Below are 8374 nucleotides of genomic sequence, written 5' to 3' on the forward strand. Positions count from 1 at the left end.
GACCTATACTAATTAGAGAAGGAGCTGTGACAGGGCCAGATTAAGCCTTTGGGGGGCCCGGGTCACTTTAGACAGGGAGGCCTCTCCCACTTGTCATTACTGGCTGCAAACTGCACGGGAGAATATTACACTGTCGAAACACAGAGTAAAGGCAGTATAAACGTGGTCAGGGGGGGGGGGGAATATAAATATACCACATGAAAAGCCTGTTTTTGTCCCTCTGTACCTTACACTGCAGGAGACCTCACAAGCTGAGCGCTGCCTCTGATTAATCCCTCCCATGACGAAGCAGCAGCTGCTGCTGTCCTGGGCATGAGAAGCATGTGATGAGCTCCAACAATCAGAGCTCAGCACAAGCCTCTCAGCCTCTGACCTTGTGCAAAGTTTTATGGGACTTGTCCAACTCACAGTAATGCACTGCACACTTGTACAGTCACTACATTTTCACTTTGGCAGATACTGTAGATCAGTGGTTCTCAACCTCAGTCCTCAAGGTCCCCCAACAGTGCACGTTTTTCAGGTTACCCAGCAGGTGCACTCATTATTCACTGATACATTTTAAAAGATCCACAGGGGGAGCTAATTATTTCACCTGTGATTCTGTGTGGACACCTGGAAAATGTGCACTGTTGGGGGTCCTTGAGGACCGTGGTTGAGAACCACTGCTGTAGGTGAATCTGCACCACTACCCCACTCTAAAGGCCCCCATACACTAGCCGATTTTGGTCAGATTTCAGCCAGATCAGTCGGATCTGGCCGAAATCGGACCAAAATCGGCTAGTTTTGATGTCCCCTCAGATCCGATGCGCGGTCCCGTGCGCATCGGATCTGCGTCGGGTGGTCGGACCTGCTGCACGTCCGACCACCCGACTTGGGACCTAGTGGGGCGGCGAGGCGGTAGAGGGAGCAGGGGGGGCTGGGGACGCTGCGGGGGACACAGGCGGCATAGAGCCGGGCAGGGGGAGCCGGCGGGAGCTGTCAGTATTGAATAAAAAAAAAAAGCCCATACAATGCATGGGCGGCCTGTGATTGGCTGAGCGCTCTCTCAGCCAGTCAGCAATTGGCTGAGAGAGTGCTCAGCCAATCACAGGCTGACCATTCATTGTATAGGCTTTTTTTTTCTAGCACTGACAGCTCCCGCCGGCTCCCCCTGCCCGGCTCTATGCCGCCTGTGTCCCCCGCAGCGTCCCCAGCCCCCCCTGCTCCCTCTACCGCCTCGCCGCACAGACGCTGTCCTCCGCAGCGTCCCCAGCAGCGGAGGACACAGACGTGTCCCCCGCAGCGTCCCCAGCCCCCCCCCTGCTCCCTCTACCGCCTCGCCGCACAGACGCTGTCCCCCGCAGCGTCCCCAGCAGCGGGGGACAGACGTGTCCCCCGCAGCGTCCCCAGCCCCCCTGCTCCCACCAGCTTCAACCTCTGTAGCCCCCCCCCCCTGCTCCCCGGGTTTTTTACATGTGATAAATCGTCTCGATTTATCACATGTAAAAAATGGCACATCAAGTGCCAATCTAATCAAGCTCCCCCGGGGAGCAGCCGGGGAAGCTCAGGGGGAAGTCGGGGGCGACTTGTCCTAAGGACAAGTCGCCCTAGTGTATGGGGGCCTTAATGCACAAAATCTTTAGCTAAAAACAAAAATAATACATATTTTTTGGGGAAAAATACATGCCACCCACAGGGGTACTGCCCCCTTTGAGCCCCCTCCCTTAATGTAGCCCTTGGCTGTGACCATTGCTGTGTAGGTGTGGCCAGAGCCATATGGGCATGTACATTACAAAATACAATATCTATATGGCTGACTGTGATGACTGTCATGATGATGATTATGGGCCTATTTTTATGTGGAGCCTGGAGATGGAGCTTAATCTGCCCCATTGTTAATCTGGTCCTGACTAATATTTTGCATGTTATACTACAGCACTGCCAGTAGATGTCACACTTTAACCAAACCGAAAAGCAACAGAAGTTGTGAAGGCAATGGGGGTTATTCAGACGTGATCTGCAGAGCCCTGTGATCCGGTACTCGCCGTTCTGCCAGAGTGAAATCCCACCCTGTGCAAGGCTGCAAATTGCTGTGCAAGGTTTGCGAAAAGCATGCTAAAATTTTGCAGCCCTGCGATTAGCAGCAAATCCATACGCAAGCCGCTCAACATAGAATGATTTTTCCAATGTGTGCAGTCTGTGTGTAGCCCAGGACATACTCGGCGGCTGCGATAGAAGCAGACTCTACGGGTCCGTCACACGCCTTCCCTTCCAAGAGCATGCTTGCATTTTCCTGAGACTCCCAGCAAACATCAGGTTATAACCCACAAACGTCCACTTCATGTCAATCAACTTGCATATGGCCAGCGATAAAAAAGTAGCATGATTTTATTGCAGGATGGCCCCGCACAGGCGTATTACAGACCGTACACACGCAAAGGGTACCAATTATCATGTCTACATAACCCAAAATAACAATTACTCCTGTGTAAAACAATCCATAGTAATTACATAGGTACATACATAGATATAAACATACCGAACATAAACATAAACAGAAGAACGCAGATCTGTAACATTGGCCCCCATTGCGAATTCGCAACCATGTGAGCCTCTATTTTTTACCAGTCAAAATGTGGACATAGAATCATGTAGACAAAATAGTGCATTTCCACATATGGCCAGCAGAGGGAAACCATGTGCCATTCACTTAAAGCTGCAATTCTTTTTGAGTTGATTTTATTTAACCATAAATTAGCCAACACATTAACCATAGTTAGCCAGCACATTGTTCATTTTTCATTACTGGTTTATAATCAAGCTCTTTTTAATAATTTACAGGTTTCTAAGTCTTTTTTTATTACCATGGCAACCACAGTTATATGACAATGATGGAGTGATGAGCGTGACTTCAGAATGTTCATAGCTAAGGGCCCACCGACACCACCACTCCCCCCCCCCCCCCTACCTTGTGACAATTAAGCACCTTACAGCAGTCTGACTGGACCAAGAAAGAAAAACCCTTTTTATCAATGGCAGCTACAGTATATAAAATTAGTTACACATAATAATTTGGCATAGAAAAATTAGTTATTAATAATTTGCAATATCATAGTTTAAACTATTTAAACACATATGTTACATAGGTGTAAATACGTATATAGTAATGTAGTTCATGGTTATTATCAGTGGTGGCTCTTACGTCTGTGGAGGAGGGGGGCTGCCGCAATCCTTGTCCCCTCTCCACAGCCACATGCTGGTCCCAACCCCTGTCACAGTACTGTGCATGTGCGGGACCCCAGCCTCTATGGACTGCTTCGGAAGCAGTCCATAGAAGCATATTCACAGTCCTGGGTCCTGTGCAGTATTGTCCTTTCGTTTCTATGGGTTTCAGCAGCCCATAGAGGCATCCCAGGGGGAGGGAACACCTCCCAATGGGACTACCTTGGGTCACTGCCAGTCACAGTGAAGCCAGTGCAGTGTCCGACAGACTGCATCTGGCTTCACACAGTGGAGGATCTTACCTGGGGAGGGGGGGCTGCAGCCACCACTAGGCAGCTTTAGGCATTTGCCTGGGGGTGCTGGCCACTGGAGGCAGTGTTCCCTCTAAGCTGTGCGCGTGTGCGCGCGCACACAACTCGCCGAGCCCGCGCACAGACATTACAACTGAGCGCACAAAGGTTAAAATCTTGTTTTAGTATGCCACGAGTTTAATAAGGTTGAAAATCACTGCTATAGTCTATATGTGTGGTGTGTGAAGTCTGTAAACATTCAAATTGCTTTATTAACTCAACAGAACTCGAAACCTAGGCCTGTATACGTTATGTGACGCACAAAAATGTACATTTCCTTCCAAAGTTGCACAGCCAATATCTTTTTCTGCACAAAGCCTTCATAAAATTAGAGGGAACATTGACTGGAGGGTGGCGTTCGGGAGCAGGTTTCCCCCCCCCCCCCCGCGCACGCTGTACAGTGGGTGAGCGGTGGGGCTGGTCTGAAATCCCTCTACACCACCGCAGAGCGACTTGGCAGCCGCAACTCTTCCCATTGTGGAGCGGCGGCGGACTCCTCAGACCCGGATCCCGTCATCATCCCGCTGTCAGATTCTCATGTGTTTTGGATCCTATATAAATCCACGATGATCGGCGCCATCTTCACTCAAGCATAGGAGTTTGTGCAGGCTGGACCTCTGCCTGTGGGTGGTGGAGTCGGGTGGGGTTGCTGTTGTACTCCAGGGTGTCTGGTCTGCAATATACCTGGGTGCTGTCTGTATAGGCGTGTGCACAGGGGGTGCCAGGGGTGCACAGGCACGAGTGCAGCACTATCCTCCCCTGCCAGCATCAGTGCGGAGCTGCCCGGCGGCTGCCTGTCACCAGAAGCAGTTTCCTCCTCCGCCAGCACCAGGACCTGCGTCTATGCACCCCTAGCTATCTAGCAGCGATGCTGACAGTGTGTGGTGGCCGGACTGTAAAGTATAATCAATGTGCTTTCGTCAGCTGCGTACCATTGTACACGGTCAGCACCGGCACCGCTGCTAGCTTCCGGAGTCTGCACATGAAGCGGCTTCAGCTCCTCCTCCTCCCTTGATCCTCCCTCCTCCATCCCTTAAGTAAGTAAGTTAAGTAACATGCTGGGCTCACTACCCAGCTTGCAGCAGTAGCTATTAGAGGGTGAGGAGTTTATACTGTAACTAGGTGATTCATCGCGCCCTACGGGCTCTCCTCACACCGTCATAAGGGGCTTCGTCCCCTTTAACCTGGGAAAGTCTTTATTGCGTGAAATATGGTTTTTGAACAGGGTGTGGCCGTGCTGTGGATGACTTTCTTCCCTGTTAGTGCGCGCTTCCAGCTGTAGTGTATCCGCTGTTCGTGATTGCTGCCTATGCTCCCTGTGCTTGATGCCGACCCTGTGCCCCTGTCCATGATCCCTACCATGTGCCCCCTGTGCCTAATGCCTACACCATGCCCTCTGTGCCTGCTCCTTACCCCATGCCGATGCCTACCCCATGCTCCCTGTGCCTGAGGCCTACCCCCTGAGCCTGCTCCTTTCCCCGTTGCTCCCCCCTGTCTGCTGCTTTCTACGTGCACCTGTGCCAGCTCCTTTCGCCCGCCCCCTTGCCTGCTCCATTGTCCGTGCTTCCCCCATGCCTGATCCTTTCTCCATGACCACCCCAGCATCCCCTGTGCGTGCTCCCTACGCCATGCTCTGGGGATACAGCCGCAGTGGGCGGCAGCAGCAAGAAGGAGAGGAGCCGCAGATCCATTCCATTCAGCGACAGAGCGGGAGGAGACATAGCTGGGACCAGCGGTAGCACCACCAATCAGTGGTGGGGAGAGGAGGGGACCAGCAGCAGCACACATAGTCCACAGTGCAGGCTCTCCTCAGACACTGACCCCCCGTGGCCGCCACCAGCTCGCTTGGGTGATCAACGTCCTCCTGACACCCGGGGTTCTGTAATAGCCTGTGTGGTGGAGGGTCCCGCGGCATCAACTCTTTGGGCCTCAGTGCAGTTAAACGGCAGTTGCACTGATAGTAGTTCCGCCCCTGGGTGGAGCCTATCCCTGGATCAGCCTGGGAGAGGGGCATAGTATGGAGATCGGGGATGACACTTGGGACCGGCATGTGCTGCTGCCTGCTGTTTCTCCGGATGTGTGCCGGGAGTGCAGGTGAGCAGGAGGCCGGGGAAGGGAGGGGGCCACTGGGCGAAGAACAGGTGGCTGCAGGCACTATGTAGCCCAGAACTGTCACGCTGGGTGTGTGTGTATAACGATGGGGGGGGGGGGCAGAGTTCAGTCTATGACTCCGCCCAGTGTTATACACACAGTCACAGATTGAGTGACAGATCGGGCTAAAAATATAAGAGATATAGGGTAGAGGGCACAAGAAAGGCCCTGCGGCAGCAAGGATTTAAGATAATGCCCCATAATTGTTGCATTCTCTGCACCAGTGGAGTAACTACCGTAACACATAGGTGCAGAGGATGCTGTGGGGCCCACAGCTCTTCTGCACACAGGGCCACCATGAGGAAGGTACACCCGGTACTACTGTACCATGTTTAGGATCAAAGAGGGGTCCACAGTAAGCGAATGATCCCACCTATGAAATGCTTCTGTCAGGATCACTTCTGCACTGCGGTCCCTGCTTCCTACCGCCCTGCATCTCTCCATCCCCTGCCTACCATCTATACCCATTCCACCACATTATATCTCTCTTCCCACTCCCTACTGCCCTGCATCTATTTATTCCTATCCTACCCCACTGCATCTCTCCCCCATTCAGCCTTTCATCTATCTATCTATCATCTCCCTACCACCCTACGTCTCCTTATCCTCTCCCTACTGAATTGTCTATCTTTAGTCAAGCCATACCACCCCCGCACCTCTCCCTCCACATCAGCAGGTAAAAACTTACTCTGCACCACAGTGGGTACTGATGAGGTGAATCTGCAGTGCTAAGTATGTTTTTTTTTTCACGTGGTTTTCTCATTGGGGGGGGGGGCATAGCAAGATTTTTCTATGGGGCCCACAATCTACTGATGAAAGAGGTGTATGTATGTATGCTGAGAGCAGCAGTGGATATATGTATGAGAGCGGCGGTGTATGTATGTACCAGAGTGGCTATGTATGTATGAGAGTGATGTATTTTTTAATACAGGATTACAGTAAAAAAAAAGTCTGCAGTAAGTTGTTTTGTGGTCTAGCATTAAAATCATAGGTAACACTAACGACGGTTCTTGTATGGCACTAGCCATAGTGCCGTAGTGTAGTTGGGGGGCAGGGGCCTAGCTCCAGCAGGCCTGGTAGGACAGCCTAGGCCTGCCTGGACTTTGCTGACGGAATAGCAGAGGAGCAACCACCACCCGCACAGAACACTGTGTAGCAAGACTACCACAGACTAAGTGCATGCAATCCCTGGCATTGAGCATGAAACTCATAGCAATGAGCATAAAACCCGTAGCATCGAACATGAAACCCATAGCATTGAACATTAAACCCCTGGCATCGAGCATGAAACCCGTAGTAACTAATGAGCATGTAAGTAAGCAGCACTTATGTGGCATAATATGTAATAGGCATTACAGCATGTGGTATTTTATGTAATGGGCATTACAGTGTGTGCTATAATGTGTAATGGGCATTATGGTGTTTGGTATAACTTGTAATAGGCACTATGGTGTGTGGCATAACATGTAATGGGCATTATGATGTGTGGCATAATGTGTAATGGGCATTATGGCAGGTGGTATACTATGTAATGGGTGTGTAGTAGGCATTACAGTGAAAAATTTTGGCGCGCACTGTCTCTATTGTCCCTATTTTACAAAAATCTGTCAAGCCCTGGCATGATGTGTAATGGGCATTATGGTGTGTGGCATTATGTGGAATGGGCATTATGTTGGGAGGCATTATGTGGAATGGTCTTTACTGTATGCGTGGCATTGTGTGATGATGGGCATTATGGTGTGTGGCATTATGTGTAATGGGCATTACTGTGCGTGGCATGTGTAATGGGGATTACAGTGTATGGCATAATGTGTCCTTTAGATTTTGTAGGAGAGCAGCATGAGGGGTATGCCTAAAAATTATATTAATACCCCAATTAGAGTTGGGTTGATGTAACTTCTTAATGCCAATGGGAAGCTTTTCCCATTTTCAGATAAATTTACAATTAATTTAAACATTTAAACCAGACTGTTTGAATTGCAAAAAAGCTGATTCGCTTTACCAATATATGATGGAAGATTTTTCCAGCTCAAAAGAAATCTTTTGCATAATGGGTGTAAAATGAAGGTTGTAAAGAAGCCTCAAATTTCTAGGTATGTGATTCCGAATGAATGGTCAGACTTGGTCAGACTTCCAAGTCACTTAAATACTGTAAGATCCAGGTTACCTGGCAGCTGATGACCCCATTATTTGTGGTGTTATCTTTCCCTATCTTTCTAACCTAATGATTTTCAACCTATTTACCTTGCGGCACATTAAATAAGATTTTTAAAAACTGCCAAGGCACACCATGAGATCCCCACAGGGCAAAACCAAACCTATTGGCATCCATATAAAAAAAAAATTACACTGGTCCCCACGGGTAACAAAAATAAAATGCATTGGATCTTTACATAAAAAGATGAGACCAGTAAATAACAGTTGAACTGGTGGTGGCTGTAAACATAGGCGTGCGCACATTGAGTGTTAGGGGTGCACAGGCACCCCCTAATGCTGTGCCCACCATTATGAACACCTCCCGGCCGCTAACAATACCTTTAACCAAAGACTTTTGCTTTTTAGAACTGTATTCCATTAAAAGAAGTGCCCACCAATTATATGTGTGTTTTGCATTGTTAATTGAACTAGACCATTGTCATATCACTGCACACCTGCGTCACACATATCACTAC

Source organism: Crinia signifera, chromosome 5 (assembly GCF_055691185.1).
Source record: "Crinia signifera chromosome 5, ASM5569118v1, whole genome shotgun sequence".
Taxonomy (NCBI): domain Eukaryota; kingdom Metazoa; phylum Chordata; class Amphibia; order Anura; family Myobatrachidae; genus Crinia; species Crinia signifera.